Below are 21,703 nucleotides of genomic sequence, written 5' to 3' on the forward strand. Positions count from 1 at the left end.
CACGTCTCGCCCCCCTGTGTTAATGGAACCTGTTGAGCCTTAATTGGTTTAGTGACAGTGAAACACACCTGAGCTAGGATTTCCTGGGTGCAAGTCCCAGGTGGCGTTGTCGGGACCATAATTGGTCTAATTGGTTACAAACATTCCTCGAATTTCGCCACATTAGGGAATACAGAATTGTTTGGTTCAGACTGTTGACTCTTTTCCTACCAGTGTCTTAACAGACAAAATGAAAAGTTATGATGCAATCACATAAGTCACAAAATAGTTTATTAGTCAGCAGCAAAATCAGAACTATTTACAATGTGCAAAGTACAAACTGTGGTGGGCCTCTCCTACAGTGGAGGGCTAAAAGTAAAACTATATACAACTAAATCTCAAGTCTCTGGGAGGTGGACTCTGGCTGCCCACTGCCTGCCCCAGCTGTCCCAGCTGCCCCAGTACACCCAGGAATGACTGGTTGAAGGCAGCATTCTGGACCATCTCCTCCCGCTGCAAGGCCGCTTCATTCTCTCTTGCCTCGCTGAGGAACAACCAGATGTTCTCATCATGCTGGGCATGACTCCACTCCTCCTCAGCCTGCATCTCCACAAGGACGCTAGGAAGGTCCAATTTTCTGTTGCACCTTTTCCTCTTGCCTAGACCAAAGACAGAAAAGTGATCAGAATCAGCTTTAGTAAGTACACAACATACACGGAATTTGGTTTAGGCTATTGGTGTCACACTAGGAACATGGAAGAGAATAATAAAAAATAAAGAAACTATAGAAAGAGGAACAGGGAGGAAAATGAAAGCGCAAAATTAAATAAAACAATATATACAGAAATTTACAGCTAGCCTGGAATAATCACATTACAAGGCCACATCTACAAATGTAAACACTGCAACACAACTCAGACATGACTGCATGTTCACAGTTGAATTATGTAAACTATTGGAAAAACAAACTAAACTAGCTCTTTCATGTGTATGAAATAAAGAAAAAGTTCATAACCTACAGCTTCAAATTAAATGGCAAAGTGTTGCTCTCCTCTACTTGCAGCGACACAATGAAAAACAACACGGGCCACAAGAATATCACAGGCCCTCTCAAGAATGACCCTGAGGTGACATAGACACTATAAATGAGCTTTCACCAAACCTAGGATCATCTACACCTGTGCTCTTGTCCTACAATGAGCCTGGTTGAACTTCTGTTGGGGGTCAAGTTAGAAGATCATCACTCTGGCTTGACATGGTAACCTCTATCACCCAGCAGAAGGCCATCAAACTCTCCCGTAATGCACACTGGATACGTTAGAGTATATTGAAGAACATAAACAAGTCAATCATATTGTTAAAATCTTTAGGCAGCTTATCACATTGCAGTCTATTGCTCAAGTTAAACTCATCACAAATCCTCAAGCCATGAACAAAACCAGGCCACTTGACCTCCACACTAGAAATAATATACGCAGCACCACATATGATCTTAACAGTGCAGAGAATAACACATGTTGAACTATAATGCAGCCTTTAACATGTTGAAACTGTACTCAATCTACCTGCAGCCTACCTGCACATTTATGCTGTGAATGCACTTCCTACTCACATAATCAGCTTCAGTATGTGAGGCAACTGTGATGGGGATGTGTGTGCCATCTATGCAGCCAATCACACTGAGAAATCCTAAAAGACATTAAAATTACTAAGCCCAATCTGACATTGCAACATGATGTCATTAACAGAACATAATGTAACATTAATTTTACAGATCTCTATATCATTGATCTGCAATCCTGTGAAACTCCTCCTTGATGGCTCTGACAGGTTTATGTCCAGGGAAAACCACAAAGATGAGTAAAAACCCTTTCAAGGCCAAGCACACTTTCCTGCCTCTCCTACACACAGTTGCCTTACTGAAGTGCTCTGCACCTCACACATTATATGGAAACACTTCCATTTGCAAAGAACCACAGTGCAACACACAATATCTGCTGGGATGTCACACCATAACTGCACTTGGTAATGTCACAAATGTAAGGACAGATTAGGTTGTGGATGTAGATTATGAACTGTGATGTAAAACAGTACCACTCTAAAAGACAACTATCCAGAAATGCAACTACATCTATGCACAGTCTGATAACAATCTCCCAAAAAATATTTAATTCTCTGCACAGTAATGCTGCTCCTTCATCCACTGCACCATTAATCAAAGCACATGACATTTTGACACACAGCAGAACTAGGCTTCACAAAAACTCACCTGCTGACTGAATGAATGACAAAATCAAATAACATATGTGGCTGAAAAAGGCCAGAGGCAGAGAGTAACTCAAGGTTTACTGAGATAAACCTGGTCCCAACCAGGTTACATTCATAGACTCCGTTACTACAGTAACTAACCAAAAGCTTTACTTACCTCTCTTTCTGAAACAGGCTAGAGTTACTCCTCTGTCTCTAGTTTGAGCTACTTCCCCTTGTGAAACAGAAAACCCTGAGTTTCCCTCATTTCAGGGTTAACAAACTCAGACTTTTCACTAAACCTACTGTTACAAGATTTTTTATATTATCATTAATAATAATATAAAAAAACCTTCTAACATTCCCTCCTGTTTATCATTAATACATTCGTGGTGTCCCGTCCTCCGTGCTGCTGAGCATCTCTGTGGCCACATGAGCGGAGTCTGGGAGCAGCAGCAGCTCTGGGATTTACTACCGGGACTGAGGGAGCATCTGGATTAACACCACACATCAGATTTTTTATTTCTCTTTTTGTTTTGTTTTTTATTATTCTTTTTTTGAATTGTTGAAGCTTTTTCTTTTCTATTTCTGGTCTGAATAAACAACCTGCAGTCATGTCTTGGGGTCGGGATAATGTGAGCAAGCTGACAGAAAGTACCTACAAGGTGAGTGAGACCGCAGCTGGTTTGTTTTTATAGTTAACACTGAGAGCAGAAATCAGCGTTTTACAGTCAGGTGAGGCTGGTTTGTTGTCATTTAAGGAAACCCCAAAGGTAAAAAAAAAATATTATAATATATATATATATATATATCATGTTTCAATAAATCTAAATCTAAATGCTAAATCTAAATGTTAAATCTAAATCTTAAATCGTTCACCAAGTGTAAAGCTAAATGTTTAGAAATTATGCAAATTAGGCAGGTTAGCGCCAGTCTTCCACGCCCCTTGCCGTAGCCTCAGCTCACGAAGCCCCGCCCACACCTCCGACTGCGGCTCAGTGGGTGATGCGAGGGGAAGAAGCAGACATGGCGGGCTCGCTCCAATCAGACCAACGCGAGAGGGCGGTTATGGCCGGTGTACGGGCTGCACTTTAGTCCACACCACAAACGGTAAGTGAAGCGGTTGAATTTCAACTCATTAGCTCATTCTGGACAGAGTTGCTGTTAACTTAATTAGCCAGACCGACAGGCTAACGTTACCTTTCGTCAGTGTGATGCTAGCAAAGGTTATGTGATTCACATTAAAGATTTCCTATTGCTGTGTTTGAAAAACGTAAGCTCATTTAATCACTGCTTAGTGGGTACCAGTAGCAACAGTGACCATGCTGGGCTGTGATTAATATGTTAAAATGTAATTTACAAGTAGCTAACGTTAGCTTGATTGCCAGCTAAGGTTTACCTGGTCTTTACAAGTCTAAAATTCCTCCACTTTAGGCCACAGTCTAGGAGTTAAGCTACATATAGTTAGATCTTAAATATGTTGGTATTAAATATATTTAATATGTTGTAATATGTATGTTTTTATACACGCAAACCTTTCGTGATTAATGAGAGATCTTTATTTCCATCTGTAAAATAAATCAACCCTGATCCACTTCTAAGTCATCTTGAAATTGATTCATTTATTGATAAGCCAACATTTAGTGTAGTTATTTGAAGTGATTTAAGTGTAGTGACTTGAGACACAATGTAGAAAGAGATATTAACCGAAACAGTGTTTTATAGGTTTGTAAGTAATTAACTACTTAAAATTGGATAATTACTTTTGCCCAGTCTTTAACCAGTCTACCAACCCTGTGTTAGGTACAGGGGCTTTTCCACCACATCTGACATTTAAAATATGGCCCTTTGTTTCAGGTTTCCACACCACAGATACCTCTGGCCGGGCCCTCACGTACTTCAAGTTTTGCCGCGACCACCACGTCACTAAGATCGGTGAGTAAAGCTGTCATATGTGGCCAAATAATGTAATGTAGGACACACTGGAAATGAGAACAGGTTGATATGTTTTGTGCAAATCAGGATACCTGTTGGCAAATTGAATTAAGCCTAGGATTGATTAAAGACGCACTTGATAGAATTAATTTTTTTTTATTAATTTTGAAGTTCAACATTGGTCAAAGTAGGTTTATGTAAACAGTGATGTGGATTTTTTTTTCCTTGGATGGCATATATTTACATTCTGTGTGATACAAAAGCCTCCACATCACTGAATTTCAGCATATAGGCATATAGCACATAATTCAGATGTGTTGAATGTTTTAAAAGCAGCATCAGGTTTGTCAAAATGTATATTTAGTATTTTTGTTTTGAAGGTCTGCGAGAACTTTGACCAAAGAAGAAATCGTAGGAACAGTATGGGCACATAGTGAGAGGGTGGTCACAACAGCCTACAGACCAATCTACATGAGCTGAGGGAATGTGTGGACGACTGCCCTCCGACAGTTTAGCAGGCGTAGATTCGCTGACAGCACAGACATGCTGTATGTCACTTTTGCCAGCGATGAAGACACCAATGAGGATGCAGAAGACCTTGGAGGCCCCAGACGAGAAATCTTCCATCTACTTGGAAAAGCTGTCTTTAAAGACAGTGGAGCATTTGAAGGTAATCTTTTTTTGCATAAGTGCTGTGTAAAAAAATGTCATAGTATAGCATGTGGCTCAAAAAAGTCATAGTATAGCATGTCACCCAAAAAACGTCATAGTATAGCATGTCACTCTGAAAACATCATAATGCAGCCTTTAGTCCACAAAACATTGTTTTGTCCTGACTGTCTGAAGTAGGTGAGGAGCAACACAAAAACAGTCCAAACGCTGGTTTCCAGAGGATTAGACGAGTATTTATTTGAAAGAGTAAGTTTACAACAACACAACATGTGAGGGGGTTAAAAGCAAATGGGTGTTAGTAAAATAAAAATAAATAAACAGAACTAAAGTGAACTTCATGTTGACATTGATGGGCATTCCAACCAGGAACAAAGTAAAAGATAATCAATACAAAAAACCCTCTTCCTGTTCACTTCTTAAAACCCAAAAACACACCGCAGTAGCACCCTAAACTAAAACTACCAATGGGTTCCCTGTTTTCCTTTGTGAACAATTCAAAGGTCCCTCTCTATCTCCCCACACATCCACCAACCACTGGAACACATCTCCAAAGTTCTGCTGGACCAGCTCAGCTTCCCCTCAGAAGAAGTGCTGCCACCTGCCAGATGAAGGAGCCTTTTGAGAGGCAGCTGGCATCATGATTGGACTTTACTTTGGTCTGTTCCAATCCAGCTTCAGCTCCAGAGACGGCAGGCGGGACGAGTCAACGGAGGCCGGGTGGATGAAGGCATGCAGCTGAGTACAATCCAGAAAACAACAGAGGAGGAGTGAAGCGGCCCAGAGCCAGAACAACCAGAGTAGCATCGTATGTCTCTTAGAAAACATCATAGTATAGCCTTTGGTATGAAAAAACACCATCATATACATCGTATATTGTACAAATAACAAGTCAAAGGAAAGAGACATACATTGTAGAATTGTAGTAATTGTGGGCTGACTGATTTACTGATTATCAGTATTTTGTTTTTTACCGATTTACGGTAATAAATCAATTTAAAAATGGCGCTACTTTGGCTCTGAACCTTGATCTACCTGTGGTCGCTCTGTCTTCTGGAGTGATTTGATTGGTTATACGTCATGAATAAAACTCCTTTAACATCTGTAAACAAAACAAAAATGTATCAACAAAGTTTTCTGTTAAAGTTTGTGTTCTTGTAAGTTTAACTCCAAGATTTTAAATACTTTCATTTACTGCAAATGAATATCCAAATGAATATACTCTAAATGTTTCACTAATAATCATTATCAGCCTTAAAACCCACAAAACACCCCTCTATACTCGACCACACTTAGTACAGTCCGGTTCCCCCTTCTATAAATCTGCTTGGAATCTTCCACTTCCTGTTTGTCAAAGTGACCTTCTACCTGGACAGGTTTTGTTGGAGCTCATGCAACAAACATTTTGGGTAATTGCACTTTAATATGGATGGATGACACTGAATTAGAGTCTGTTTTAATGAGACTGAGTTAAGATGTGTAGCTCTGTCATTAAATAGGAAATGATTTCTCAGAATTCACAGAGAAAAGTCTGAAATGTTTGCTAGGTTAGCGTCCCACATGTTCTTTGGCTCAGCTAAAGCTAACTCTCTCCAACTTCTGGATCTCTTGAGTTGCTTGTTGTTAAAATATCTTGCTAGAGGTGCTGAAGCTCAGAAAGTCTGAGATGTTTGTTCAAAATAAGCTCATTCTCAAGTCTGATCTGAACTGTCCTCTTTTGTTTGAACTTTCCCTAAACTTAGGAGTTAATGACAGAGCAGCACATCCAGACTCAGTCTCATTTATGTAGAGATTAAACTTCAGTGTCATTCATTGATGTTAAAGTGCAGTTTTTCAAATGTTTGTTGCACATGCTCCCGACCAAACCAGTCCAGGTGGAAGACGATGTGAAGAGAAAGCTCCAGAGGATGAATATCACACATTTACGTTGGAAATAAATGTCCTTTAATTTGACATTGTCATGCAAATGATGTTCAAATCTTTGTTGATGTTGGTTTCTAAATGTTTTTTGACACTCGGCCCCAAAGATTAAAACCTTTTACGGCTCACAAGCTGCAACAATTCACACATTATCAACTATCTTTCTGACTAAACTAAGATAAAAAGTGAAAAACTGCCTGATTCCTGCATCATGAATGTAAATCTTTTTGGTTTTTATGACAGTAAACTTAATATATTTGGGTTTGACATTTTATAAACCAAAACAATAAATGAATTACTGGAGAAAACAACAGATTAATGGACAAAGAAAATGTGTTTTCCAACATATATGGCTGAATTACTCCAACATTACAAGATATATACAATTTTAATTCAATTTTATTTATATAACGCCAATTACAGGTCAAACTGTCTCAAGATGCTTTATTTTTATATTTTTTGTCATATCTAAAATATGACAAAGTAAGAAATTAAAATTTCGTGACTAATCCAATTTATTGTTTGGTTTTTAAGAGACTAATGGGCAACTAAAATAACTTTCTAAACTAAAACTAATAAACATGAGGTCAAATAGAAGGAACAGTTTTAAATACTGCAGTCCCACAGCGACAAGAATAAAGTTTGTCAACAAAAAGTAAATCTGCTGGTGGATTCCGTTAAAGTCCTAATAAATGATAATAAAGTGTGATACTAAAGGTTTGTGGTGCTAAAAATCTCAAAGTAAAGATATCAAGTTGAACATCTGGATGGAGGTTGATAAAAGTTGACCTCCCTTCATTTCTCTGGAGCGACTCCATGGATTTTATGGATGGTGGTTAAAGACCTGCTCTTCTAGTGCTCTTCCTTCTAGTCGCTGTAAAAAGTCAGTCCATCCTGACCGACTTCAACACCTCTTCATGACAACTTGTTCTGCCTCCGACCTGGTGGAAACTCCAGAAACTCGGGAAAACCTGTCGAGACTCGAAGAACTCGTGGAGACTCGAAGAACTCGTGGGGCGGGGGAAGGTGTGGTGGGTGGTGGGGGGAGGCCACCACCCACCTCCCCACCTACTCTCCGCCCCGGCTCCACCCAGACTCCGCCTTGGCTCCACCCATGTGGTCACTTCAGGAACTACGATGTCAAAGGGACGACGAATTTATTTCTTTGTATCTGATCTGTAGCTCAGTGAGTTAAGGATTTGCCTATGGAGCTGCAGGTCGCTGGTTCAAGACCAGACACTTCTTAAATTTTCTCAAAATCCTGACAAAGACAAAGAAAGAAAACTGCCGGTGGCGGGTCTCGAACCTGCGACCCTCCACTCTGTAGTCTCTCCTCTTATCCCCCTGAGCTATTCGCTCAGATACTAAATCTTCTTTTTTTTGCGCATTTATCATCTAGTTTTTGTCATTTTCGAGTTTTTTTTTTAACTCGAGTCTCGTCTCGACCGTTTTTCTCAGGAGGTTGGACTTCAGCCTTTGTGCTGGAGGGTGGAACCCTCAGTTCCAAGACTTTCCAAAGCCTCCAGACCTCCCGAGTCCTCAGGACCTGAGCTTTCACACAGTCTGAGGGCTGAAATTTTCTAAGTCCCACAGTAGTTCTCTGTTAGATTGAACTTTCAGACAGTCCAAGGACTGATATCCTCTAAGTTCCTGAGTAGTTCTCTGTTAGTTTGAACCTTCAGACAGTCTGAGGACTGAAATTTTCTAAGTTCCTGAGTACTTCTCTGTTAGTTTGAACCTTCAGACAGTCTGAGGAATGAAATCTTAAAAGTTTCTCAGTACTTCTCTGTTAGTTTGAACTTTCTGGTTAACAGAAGCCTTAAAACTTGTGACCATGAGTCTTGATTTCACATTTAGACCATCCATCTGAGTTCTTCTCAGACCTTCACCTGTGGGTTTTTTAGAAATACTGAACAAACTTTGATTCTCTTCACTGAACAGTAAAGTTTGTGGAGATCAGAAGGTAACATTAGTTTGATCGATGCCTTCAACTACTAGTAGACTTTATCTGGAAAGCAGTTTTCTGAAATGAGTTCTTAGTAAATCTGTCCACAATCAAACCAAGAACATAGAAAGAGGAAATGTTTGAAGAAACAACTTGATGTTTTCATTTCAGACTAGAAAACACTTGAAGACCTTTATCTGTTTTTTCTCTTTTTGATCGTTTTATTGTCCCTTCTGTTTAATTTGATCTTCTAAAGTCTAACTGGTGTCTTTTCAAATGTTTTGTCTTTAGTTTGATTCTTCTTAAATGTTTAGTTTTACTTGTTTCTCACCTTTTATTCTTTTCAAATGTCTGATTTGATTTCCAAATGTTTTGTCTTTTTAATGTTTGTTTTTTCAAATGTTTATTCGGCTTGTTTGAAAAATTTCCTTTTCTTTCCCAATGTTTAATTTTTCGATTAAATCTTTAAGGTTTTTCTTTTTAAATGTTTTACCACCTTTTAATGTTTAATTTTCTTTTTAAATGCTTCAATGTATTTTCTGTTTAATTCCTATTTAAAGTTTTATTGTCTTTAAGATTTAATTTTCTAATTAAACATTTATTTTTTTAATTAAATGTTTTATCTTTTTAAAGGTTTAATAATCTAATTAAATATTTTGTATTTTTTTAAAATGTTTAATATTCTTCTTGTTTAATTGTATTTTTTGATGTTTAATTATCTAAAATATTTCATCTTTAATGTTTAATATTTTGTTTAATAAACTTTAATTTCATAATTACATGTTTTGTATCTTCTGTTTAATTATCTAATTAAATATTTTGTCTGTTTAATATCATTTAATTGTATTTGATATTTAATTTTCTTTTTAAAAGTTTTATTGTATTAAATGTTTTTTTCTTTGATTTAATTGCTTTTTTTTAATGTAGTTTATTTCTTTAATTTTTTTTCTGTCAAGATTTTAACCCCAACCTTAAAAATTAAACAAACCCTTAAATCACAATGAAAATACTTCTGTTGTCACAATCATGAGTTAGTCAATTATTCAGTTTATCAATTCAACTTTATTTGTTTAGCACCTTTCACACAGATGACAAAACTAAACAAGCAAAGAGAAAAAACTATGCTAAAACTATGATCAAACCTCAAAAACATATTTAAAAAAAAAAAAAAATTTTACATCGTAATTAAATCTGTTGTGTCCAGGGGATGGATGGAGTTTATTGAAGTCTTCTTGGGCTCACATGGTAAATCATTTAAAATATAAACTTGATATTCAGTCTAAGGAAACTGCAGAGTGACAGAAGAACCAACAATATCTCCTGTTTTCTCCTTTAATGAGTCGACTCTTCTTGTGCTTTCAGACTAAAGAACTACAGACTCTTCACAACCTGCTCAAACTCTTGGTACAGGACCTCACCACACGGGTCAAGAAGGTTTCCATCTCATTTCTACTCTGAACCTCACCTTCTCCTGCTCTAACTGCTGACAAATGTTTCTGCTGCTCTAAAGTCTGGTCTCCAGAACTTCCTAAAAACTCTCAAAGTCTCTTCTGCTGCAGGTTGCTTTGTAGAACTGTTCCAGAAAACCTCACTAAACCACATGGAGGGGCCTCAAGATAGTCGTCCAAATGAAACCATACAAAAACCAAACTAGTACAACCCAAACGCTAAAGTCTCCTGCAGCCTACCAGAGAACCTCTGAGAACAGAGAATCAGGACAGGAACTCTTACCTTCTGGACAACCAACGCTGGTTCTCAAACAAGAATACAGAATGTGTCTGACCAAAAACCTCTGAGGACTCACTAGAGATAAAGATAAAGACACAACTCAGCTGCACCAAATCCACTAATCACTGCAAACATTAGCACCATGTGCTAACTGTGGCTAAAGAACCACATTTACCAAGACAACTATCCAGTACAAAGCCCTAAAACACACCAAGAAACACATTAAAGATGATTTTACTGCTGGAAGCTGCAAGCCAACGCCTAAAGAACAAACTAAAGCAATGGAGCCAAACCCAGTTCACTGGTGAAGAGAAGCAGAGGAAATGTTTGAATGCAGCTAAATAAAGCAGGAAGACACTGAGCTGCTCAGGTGTTCCTGATAACACCAAGCAGCCACCTGGACAGCCAATAGGAACACAGCTTCCTGGAAGTCCAGAGGGCTGGGTTAGTGAAGGAAATTTAAAGTTGAGGCAGAAACTTAACAAAGAAAGTTGAAAACCACCTTCTGATCCCTGAAATCTCACACAAAGAACACCTGAACATGTCAAACTGGTTCCATAGTAGAACCCTCATTGTAAAAACGTCATAGTATGGTGTGTTGCTCAAAAAACATTAGGACCCGGCTGTCTAGGGTCGCCGAGGAGCAACACAAAAACAGGACAAACGCTGGTTTCCAGGGGGTTAGGCGGCTATTTATTTGAAAGAGTAAGTTTACAACAACACAACATGTGAGCAGAAAAATCACAAAGTCTGTCTTTAGTTCAACTGAAAATATTAGTTTTTGTCTTTTTTATTGACCAAACTTTTCAGGAAGTAGATGAAGAATAATTAAAGCTCTCATGTAGAAGTCCAACTTATTTTGGATCCTTGTGGAGAGTTTAATCTTAGAGTTTGTAAAGCTGTTGAGTTTTTAGAGTCACATGGATTGTTTTGACATTTAATAACCGAGTCCTGAAATAAAATTACAGTTGTGGATTTCTGTCATTTAGTCTGGACTAAACAAATAACAGCAGCATAAATCTCAAACGTCATTATGAGGAGTCTGGATTGAGGTTTCTCACTTGATAATGATCAAAACATGAAATTTAGGTTGGTTTAAAGGAATATTCCACCTTAAATCTTTGAATGTTGACCGAAAAGGTTGGTTTAACCAAGTATTCCATCCAAAATCCTAGACCAAAAAATCTTGGTGTAAAGGAGTATTCCACCTTAAATGTAGAGCTAAAGGATGGTTTGGAGTAATATTCTACTCTAAAATCTTCCAATGTAGACCTAAAAGGTTGATCTGATGGTATATTCTACCCAACATCCTGGAACATTTACCTAAAATGTTGGTTTAATGGTATATTCCCAGAAGAACCCTTGAACATTAGGCTTAATGGTATATTCCACCCTAAATACTTGTACATATACCAAGAAGTCAGTGTAAAGGAAATGTAGACCTAAAAGGATTGTTTAAAGGAATATTTAAAGGATTATTTTCATTATTTAATAATCTGTTATCAGTCAGAACCCTGGCAAACTTATTTTCTTCAGTTTTTTTAGTGGAAGTCACAAATAAAGGAGCTCTTGGTTTTTCCCGGCGTTACTGAGTCCAAAGCTGCTGTTTCAACACGTTCACATGCATCCACAAACCTCTCAGCACTCAAACACCCACAGACAGGAGGCCGGCTGGACCGAGGCTCGGCGGCGTCCTCAGACCCACGAGTAGGGGAGTCGCTGAACTTGTTGGTCCGGTTTGAAGGCCTCCGTGTGGTCCAGTAGAAGTCCACGTAGTCGGTGTTGGCTTTGAACCGCAGCGACTGGCCACCATCAGGTGGACCGGCTCGTCCTCATAGGGCTCCTCCTGTAGCCTTGAGGGAACCACAGGAACATTCAGCAGCTGTTGGAGTTCTTCCTGTCAGACTCCTGGTAGAACGGCTCTGAAGAATCTTGTACTTGTCTTATCTGGAACAATCTAACAGCCTAAACTGTTAACAGCAGTGTAAAGAAGCAAACACAGGCATAGATTAGGACTCAAACTAGATTTATTTTAGAAAACAAATCAACTTAGAGGCATTTGTTCACACATGTGGCTGAATAGGAGGCCGTCCAATCAGATTTGAGGTCTTCACTCTGTAGGTTGTTTGTTGGGTGAGACTCTTGGACCTCCATCAGCTGACGTGGATGTTTGATGGTCTTCCTCTCTAGTACCAGATGATTCATCCATGAATTCAGCAGCTACAGACTGAAATGAAGCTCATGCTGCCGTTATTGAATTCCTGTTCCAGATCAAATGTTCAGATCTCACCGTTGGAATGCAGGCCGTCTGCTTGTCTGATAGTTTTTTCTCATTGTAGTCTTCAGTAAAGTCTTTTTCCGTCATGTCAGGATGGTGGTGAGAGCTCTTTCTCATCTCTGCAGACGTCCCTCATGTGTGCTTCGTCCATGAAGGAAAACTGGAAAATACTTGGGTCACTTGCTGTCAACATCACAGAACTCTCTCCAGCGAGTTGAAGGTTTTAGGAATTCATTCTATTGGTGTTGTGAACTTGTGAAGGACAGAAGACTTTATCAGCGTAGCCAAAGGATATGGGAGCTCCAAGTTCTGGATGTTTTAGGAAATGAAGTTCATCAAATGAACACTTGATTTTTGCTGATAACTCTCATTAAATTACTGAAGAAATTTAACATAAAAACCTGTAAACTCTCAGGCAGCTTTTGTTAAAGTTTGTCTATAATTCTATCATCATGTTCTGGAACCAGGACTCTGCAGAAGTTCCTTCAATCAGATACTTGTGTGTTTCTATTTAAGGCCTCAGGTTTGAACGTACAGCAGAGGATTAGAAAGGAGTGATTTTAATATTTAAATCAGTCCAGTAAATGTTTGGCATGAAAATTATTAAAATTTTGATTTAGATAGATTTGTGTCAAATAATATTGTAGAGTCTCACTTAAATATATCCAAATGAGTTCAGTGTATTTACATTTTATAGAATATTTGATTTCTTAATCTCAATACTGTAGGGTCTGACCCTAAATATTATAATAATGATGTCAATTTAAATAATATTTTAGTGCAGAGTAATAAACTTTAATCAGCTAAACTTACATAATAAATATCACTGCACAATCTTAACCTGAACATTCATATTATTGAGGTAAATTTACATAAATCATGATATTCTAGAGTCTTAACTGGAATATTTCTAACATTAATCTTTTTGTATTGTGCTGATAAACAACAATAACCCACTTTCAGATAATATTTGTTGTCTGTGATTGTGAGACTAAATTCCTCCACATTCTGGAACTGGACTGAATTTCCCAAAATGGAAACATGGACAGAATTTAACACTCATGTATCCATGGCAACGCAAAGTTTCTGCTTCTTACCAAAGTTCACAACACAAGTAAAGATTTTAATGTAAAACTTCAGGGATGACTGCTGACCATAAGTATTCTGATCAATACTTCATGATCAATATCAGGACAGATGTTACAACTCCAGCTGTTGCATTAGACTGCAGTTATTCACAGAGAAATTAAAACATCACATTCCTCATAAAAACTAGATGGGACTTTTATTAAATAAAGTGTTGGTGAATAAACAGTGTAAAAAGTGCAAAGCAGCTCCATTAAATCAGGAGATGTGAGACTTCCACAGCATGGATCACCATCTGCTGTGTTGATTCATAGCTGAATGTCAGAATGAACTGAGCTAGAAAAGCTGCTTTGAGCTGCAACATTACGGTCTGACAATCCAACACCATCACAGTTTTCATCTGGTTGTTTTGCTCCAACATGCTGTGAAGTTCAGTTTTTACCTGAATCAATACAGAGATTCTATTTCCAACCAAGACTGGAATAAAAATTAGAATGTTATGAGGTTATTAATGCAACTAAATCCTTTCAGATGGAAGGATTTACTTCTAAGTTCTAATTCAAGTTTCAGTTGGAGCACATTGCATTCACAAAGAAAAACAGCGAAACCTTCATAGCAACATTTAATAAACCTAAAGCTTCCCTGTTGGCTCATTGGTGGAGTTTGTTACTGAGCATCTGAACCTTAAATCCAGTGAGACGACCATCTTCAGTCGAGGCCAGTCAGAGAACTTCAAGACCTTCCATCAGCTGGACCAGATGTGGCATCATCTCCTCTGAACATCTGGATGACAGGAGAAAAGACAGAAATCAAACACAGATCACAGAAATACAATTTATTCACTTTCATCATTTTATAAAAGTAGCATGAACTTTATTAAAACTTGACAATATCAGTAATGAAAGTAAATGTTTTTATCTCGTGTTGAAGCTAAATTTAAAGTCAATTTTAATGACAGTTTATCCTGAGAGGAGTGAGAATGGAGCTTTTCTTTCCTTTTTAGAATATTCCCTCAAAATATTCTGTTTATTATTGGCTTTAGAAGCATTTTTCTTTATTTATTTTTACATACCTCAGACTGATGCACTTTGCTGGTTTGCAGATAATTTCATGTACAATGACAATAAAGATCTTCTATTATAACATATTTTGCTAAAACAAGAACTGCAAACCTTCTCAACCATCTCTCAGGCTGCAAAATTCCAACTGCGACAAAGAATTATCTGATGTAGTTATTATTATAATCTTTACTGAACCAGCCCTGGAATTAATAAAAATCTGTATATGGATATGATTTTCTCTGATGGGACCACTAAAACTGCATACAATAAAGTAAATCTCTTCTGCACTGCACACATACTACACTTTTGTATAACTCTGGATGTCAGAGTAAAGGCAGACAGATCCACCAATCAGCCACAACATTCTGACCACTGACAGCTGAAGAGAACAACATCCATCATCTTGTTCTAATGCAACGTGTGGATGTTTGACATGTACCACCACCTAAACACTGCAGGACAAACAACCCCCTAGTCTCCATGGCAACAGCAGTCCTTGATGCCAGCTGCCACCCTCAGCAGGACAAATTAAAACTGCTCAGGAGTGGTCCGAGGAACACGACAGAGCTAAGCTGTTCACCTGGGTTCCACACTCCCCACATCCAGATCTGATTGAGCATCTGTGGGATGGTCCAGGATCAGCCTGGTCTAGGTAGGACCCACCCTGCAACCCACAGGATCCACAGAATCCACAGGACATCCCCAGAGGTTCTGATGAACCACTGGGTCAGAGGAGTTTTAGCAGCATAAAGGGACCAACACAGTATTAGTCAGGTGGTCAGAATGTTCTACTGTTATATTGTCATGCTGATTATATGATCAGTAAATGTTACCATCAATTATAACGTCCACATTGATCAGGAAAAAACAACTATCAGTTCATTCAGAAACTGTGGGGTTAAACCTAAAAACACAGACCTCAACAGCAGTTTGTTTCAAAGCAGAACACCAACCGGTTTTCACTGAAGAAGCTTTCAGAGCAACAATTAAATGACAGTTTTGTTCTCATTAAGTTCAGAGTCAGACAAAATAATGTACACACATCAGGAAAAGAAAAACTTTTATAAATATTTCATTTGTATAAGTACTTCTATACATATAGATTCCTCTTTCTAAGTTTGATCAAATCATGATAACTCTGTGTCCTGTTGTACGATGTTTTCCCAACAGATGGCGCTACCCTCATGAATGGAGCATCAACAAGTGACGTCTACAACACAACAGAAATGTCTGGAAGCCAGTGGCCACCACTTTGAGCACCTCTTGTAATTGTAGAGGCCAAAGATAACTTTTATTAATCTCGTGATGTCTGAATAAATTTGGTATTGAAATATTTATGCAAGTTTTTCTTTTCTGATGTGTGTAAACATTATTTTGGCTGACTCTGTATAATGGGTTTCTGACAGGTCACCAGGCAACATCTTTTTATAATAATGACAAACATACCTGCATTCTACAGGAGTGATTTTCCTCATGTGCAGGTAAAGATGTGTGAGGAGCTTAGAGATGACAGGAGCAGGAGTCATCCTCACTAATTCAGCTTCCACCTAGAAACAGAAAGACCACAAACAAACACACTGATATACTCTCAAACGTTCAACCTCACAGCCTCAAAATATCTGTTTAGGAAGTGTTGTTTCTAAATTCTGCTGAAAGCAATGACAGACATTCTCTTACAAGGTTGTGTAAAAAGCAGCCTGTCCTCTGAGCTACTGAGAAATCTTCCTGAACAAAGTTTCTACGTGTAAATCAGCTCAACAAAAACTAAAGCCTCAGTCAGAGATAACAGGTATCACAAATTATAAACAACTTTCTTTGTTAATTCAGACTTTCTGCTTCAACCTCACAGAAAAAGGGGAGTTTAACTCATCAGGTGACTGAAAATGAACGGCTTGTGCAGTTCTAGATCCAAAAGTAGGATGTTTCAACTCATGTTTTACTACAAATACATACAGTAATAAATAAACACAATGGCTGGTTGTTAGTTTATTCACTATTAATGTCATTTTATATACTGGATTGAACTTGAGCAGTGGAAGAGAGAAGGAATTCAATGAAATTATGGAGATTCAGAGAGGGAATGTTGCGCAATGTTAAGTTAAGCGCAGTTTAATTCAAACCAGCTGAATGTTAAACTTCAGTGCAGCTCAACGGGTTTCAGTTAACCTTAAAGTAAAATAACTTTTTTAAAAGCTAAAATACACAGCAGAGAAATACAGGTTGAGAAGGTCATTCTAATAATGACGGACAGCTAACACAGGTGTTCAGCGGTAAGTTAGCCACCTGTGTTAATTAGCCCGCTAGCTAACTTAGCCGCTTAGCTAGCTAACGCGTCCGGACCAACTGCTCAAACACGACAAAACACAACTCTTCACAAGTCGCTGACTTAACGTACAACAAAACAACGCTACTTGTTAGAAGTATTTATCTTCTTACCGTGTTTTACTCCAAAAACAAGATCAACAGCAGCCAGAGATGCTACCAGACGTGCCGACCATAGATATACACAGACTAGATACGCTAGCGCGCTGTCTTCTATATTATCTATGGTCTGACCAATCACTGCTCTCTGGCTCCGCCCTCTGAGAATCTTGTTGTCGTTTGGCTCCACACTTGCCGATGATCACTTCCGGTCTCAGAAAATAAAAAAACGGACCTTTTTTCGTTTCTGTCTCTTACTGATTTTATTTTTTTGTTATTCTAAATATGAAATGAAAATCAAAGCATTTTTAAAATTTCGTATATCCCTTTTTGATCACGAAAAGGAAAAACGCCTTGTATTTCAATTTTAATTTTTGTATTTTAAAACGAAAATCAAATAACCACTCGTTTTTTGTCTTTCAATACCCGTTTCAGAACGGAAAATCCAATTGCCAGATAAATACACTGATCGTGTGCCTTGTGCTCTCTTAACAGTTTGTTATGTATATGTTATTTGTTACATTAGTGCCCTATCAAGTGTCTATTCATGTTTTTCTCTTGTAGATGTATTTCACTGCTTTTTCACATTATGGCGAGGGGACTACAGATGAAAACTAGCCTTCCGGCTAATTCTGGCTTTTTTAACCATGTGTAATCATGTGTTTTATGAAATTGTATTGTCCCCTTTCAAATAGACTAAATTGAAATTGAAATTGAAGCTATTAGGGACAAAAATGATCTCATTTAAACCCATTATGACTAAATTGTGTTGTTTAAGATTAATTGATACTGATTGCACGTGGCAGTCCAATTTCTCTTCAACACATTTTCATTAATGCTTTATTCTAATCTCATTTTGAGGTTGTTGAACCTGGTGCAATGAGAGCAATGGAGGAAAAGGTCATGGAAATCTATGTTAACCCTCAAGTGGTAAATGTTTCTGCAGAGAAGTTTGTCATTCAAATAGAACACACATTTGCTCTTTTTCAGTTTTTTTCAATTTTTTAAATTTTTATGTTCTTACGTCTTATCCGGGGCTGCACAGTGGTGTAGTGGTTAGCACTTTCGCCTTACAGCGAGAAGGTCCCTGGTTCGTGTCCCGGCTTTCCCGGGATCTTTCTGCATGTCGTTTGCGTGTTCTCCCTGTGCATGCGTTCTTTCTGCTCTAGTTTGTGTTTTGTCTGCAGGTATCTTTGTTCTTTGGAGTGGCACTACTCTGATCTGTGGTTACAAATCCGACCAAACTCTGGAGTGTTTATTGTTTCGTGTTACATTTATTATCTGTGTCTGTCTGCTGTCCCTTCCTCTCTCCTCTTTACAATCACCCTAACCAGGCGAGGCAAATGCCACCGTCCCTGAGCCTGGTTCTGCTGGAGTTTTCCTACTAGAATCACTGGATTTGTTGGGTTGCTGGGTGACCCACGATATGAGGTGCCCTGAGGTCATTTATGTTCTGAATCAGTGCTTTACAAACATGAATTTAATTAAACAGCTGTGTTGTTCTGGAAAGCTGTACTTTGAAATAACACGTTATTATAAATTTCAAAAGAAGTTGACATTTTATTATTGCACAATGTAAAATATTGTTTGTTTCTGAGTAAAAATAATACAATTGCACACATTTGCAAAGTAGTTTCCAAAATACAATACAAATATTTGCAATATTAAATTCATTCTGCATATTAAAACAACACACATTTGGATGACAAAAAATGATCCTGATGTCACTGAAAAGTTATTCACATACATCGGTCAAAATATCTGATTTACTGTCCATCATGTCTGTTTGGTCTTCTGAACAGGAGCAGGAACATCAGCGACATTATGCAGAAACTCATACAGCAACTTAGCGTATTCAGCATTCCCAAGTATTTCTGCCAGCTTGTTCTGGCTGAGTTCGGCTAGGTCTGCCAAACTGTCTGCATTTTTAATAAGAGCCCTGTAGTTTTTCATATTGACCCCCGGCATTTTCAAGAGGAAGTCATAAGGTCCGGGGTTGTAGAGGTCTGTTGATTCAGCCACAAGGTCTGACTCAGCTGTGACCGCCTGAGCTGCTGAAGCATCGGGTTCAGGTTGGCCTTGTTTTTAGTTCCAGGAAGAGCTCGGCTGTGGCGTGTGGGGAGGGGCACCAGAGTATACGGAGGCGAGGGAAGTGCAATGTGAGTAAAGTAAGCTTTGAAGAAACATCATTTGACGATATCTCATGACGGAAGTCTGACCGGGCCATGAGGGAAAACGGTTTAGCCGGGTCGAACTCGATGAGCAGCACTGCTTTCCTGTAGTAGCGGGTCATGGAGAGGCACTGGGTGTAGAGGCGGCCGCTCTGCAACGAGCCGATCAGGTCACTGACGCTCTTACGCTCAACGCAAGTGTCTGGGTTAAAATGTAGTCGCCAACTTCTAGGGTGACGAGATCAATGTCCAGCCCACGGCGGTGCAGCAAGGAAGGCAACTCACTGCGGAACTCACGCATGTCCACAATGACTCGTGAAGGCTCTCTGGACTGCTCCTGGCCTCCTGGTTATTGGACACGGAATGGAAATAAAAACACAAGACATGAGTCAAAAACTAAAGGCAGAAAATAAATATGGGTTTTTCATTGAACGGCCCACACCCAACCATCTTCAATTTGACAGATTTCTTATTTTTTTTAAAGTGATGAATATTGATTGAGTTGACCATGTGTAAAATCTGTGGTCACAAGCAACATTAGTTTTTGAATTCAATTTGAATTCATTTTTGCGCCAATCTTTTTTGTACACATGTTAAACTCAATCAATATTCACCATTTAACAAAATATCAGTCAAACTGAAGATGGTCAGGTGTAAACTTTTCATTAAATTGGTAAGTTGAGGTGGAATGACCCATATAGACATTTAGAAACTGAATAAAATCGACATACCTGCTTTGCGGGTGTTGGTGGTGGCATTTGCAGGTTCTAAGTTTCTAGCAAGATCTAGGTTGGTGTCTTCTCGTCCTTCCCTCTCCTCTGGAATGACCATAGTAGCCTTTTCCCTACAGAAAAACACACACTAAACACCAATGAGAAGCCAGCACTTAACTAAGTAGATATTAGTTCCAAGGGTTGAGGGGAAAGAATGGTTCTAACCTGATGAGATGTTCAAACGCTTTCTTTTCTTTAGACAGTGCTGTCAGGTACTTCTGTTCTTCTGTTGAGCCTCCATAGATGAGGAAATACACCCTAAGTGTCTTTCCAGGGCGGTTAGCTTTGTAAATCTCCAGCTGGCGAACAAAACTCAGTTCAGCATCGTACAGAACCACAAAGCTGGGCTCCACCTCGTGCAGCACCCGGTCAAGCTGTGGGGGTCGGTGCAGCCTTTCAGTGGATGGATCACAGTCAGAGGTTCCTTTAGGACGCCGTAATAGTCGTCTGATGACAAATCTAATTTAAGCTGTTCTTCCTCTCCTTCATGTTCCTCCATCAGTTCGTCCTCGTCTCCGCTGCTGCCCATCACTGCTGCTTCACCTGTCTCCTGTTTCCCAACCATCTGGGTCAGTGTGAGTGACGGTCTGCTTTTGGTTCTTGTGGTCTTTGTGTTTTTTTTCTGTGCGGGTTCCTTCCCTTTGGACACTTTTTTGACTCGGCCTTTTCCCCTTTTCTCTAAGTCCAGTTCCAAGGCAGCAACTGCAGCAGAGTCCCGTTTGCCGATTGTTCTCGTGTACAGGCGGTTGAGCAGCCAATCAGAGCCGTGTTTGATGCACTGCTGCAGCTGAGCACAAGTCGGTCATCACTGGCACAAATCAGAACCCGACCTGAGGGCGACATGTTAGGTGGTTAGTGGTTAGACAACATGTATGTACAACAGGGATATAAATAATGAATCAAAAGCATATACATGACAGAACTGGATTGACCCTTTTATGGTGAATTTTTCAACAAACTTTACTCAGCTTGTGTTGTCTCCTATCACTGACCAACACCTATGCTATGCTAGTCAATCAGAACTCCATTCATTCCTATTTGAACACTTGTAATCTCCTGTGTGCTCGTATGTTTTATTCTGGTCTCCACCAAGCTGGAACTTTTAATGGATTTCAAGGGACCATGCTGTGCACCAGGAAGTTGGAAAAGCTAACAGGCTGATCAAAATGCTCTAACAATGGTACATTTTTTTGTAAATTCATAGGTTTAAATGCACTGTTGACACAACAGACTGCTATAGTAGTTTAACAGCACTGAGCTCTAACCTGGTTCATGTTGAGAGCTCTTGTTCCCTCTCTCGATCTCCTCCAGCACCTCAGTCAGAGCCTCCACTTTGGGCTCTTCTCCAGCACCAGCTCCCGCTTCACCTCTGAAACCCACACAATAGACTGAGCCTTTAGTCGTTTCAACACGAATACACACACAAGCATTTAATCATTTGGATATCTACTTTGAAGAAGACACTGTCAGAATAGATTGCTCATTGGTCA

The 21,703-nt window shown here is 38.9% G+C and overlaps 1 pseudogene; it reads right to left on the reverse strand.

Moving 5' to 3' along the window:
• Positions 1 to 18,539: 18,539 nt before the first annotated feature.
• LOC129348056 (DNA repair endonuclease XPF-like) lies at positions 18,540 to 21,015 on the reverse strand (annotated as a pseudogene).
• Positions 21,016 to 21,703: the final 688 nt, after the last annotated feature.

The sequence above is a fragment of the Amphiprion ocellaris genome, chromosome 22, assembly GCF_022539595.1.
Source record: "Amphiprion ocellaris isolate individual 3 ecotype Okinawa chromosome 22, ASM2253959v1, whole genome shotgun sequence".
In the NCBI taxonomy this organism is placed as follows: Eukaryota; Metazoa; Chordata; class Actinopteri; family Pomacentridae; genus Amphiprion; species Amphiprion ocellaris.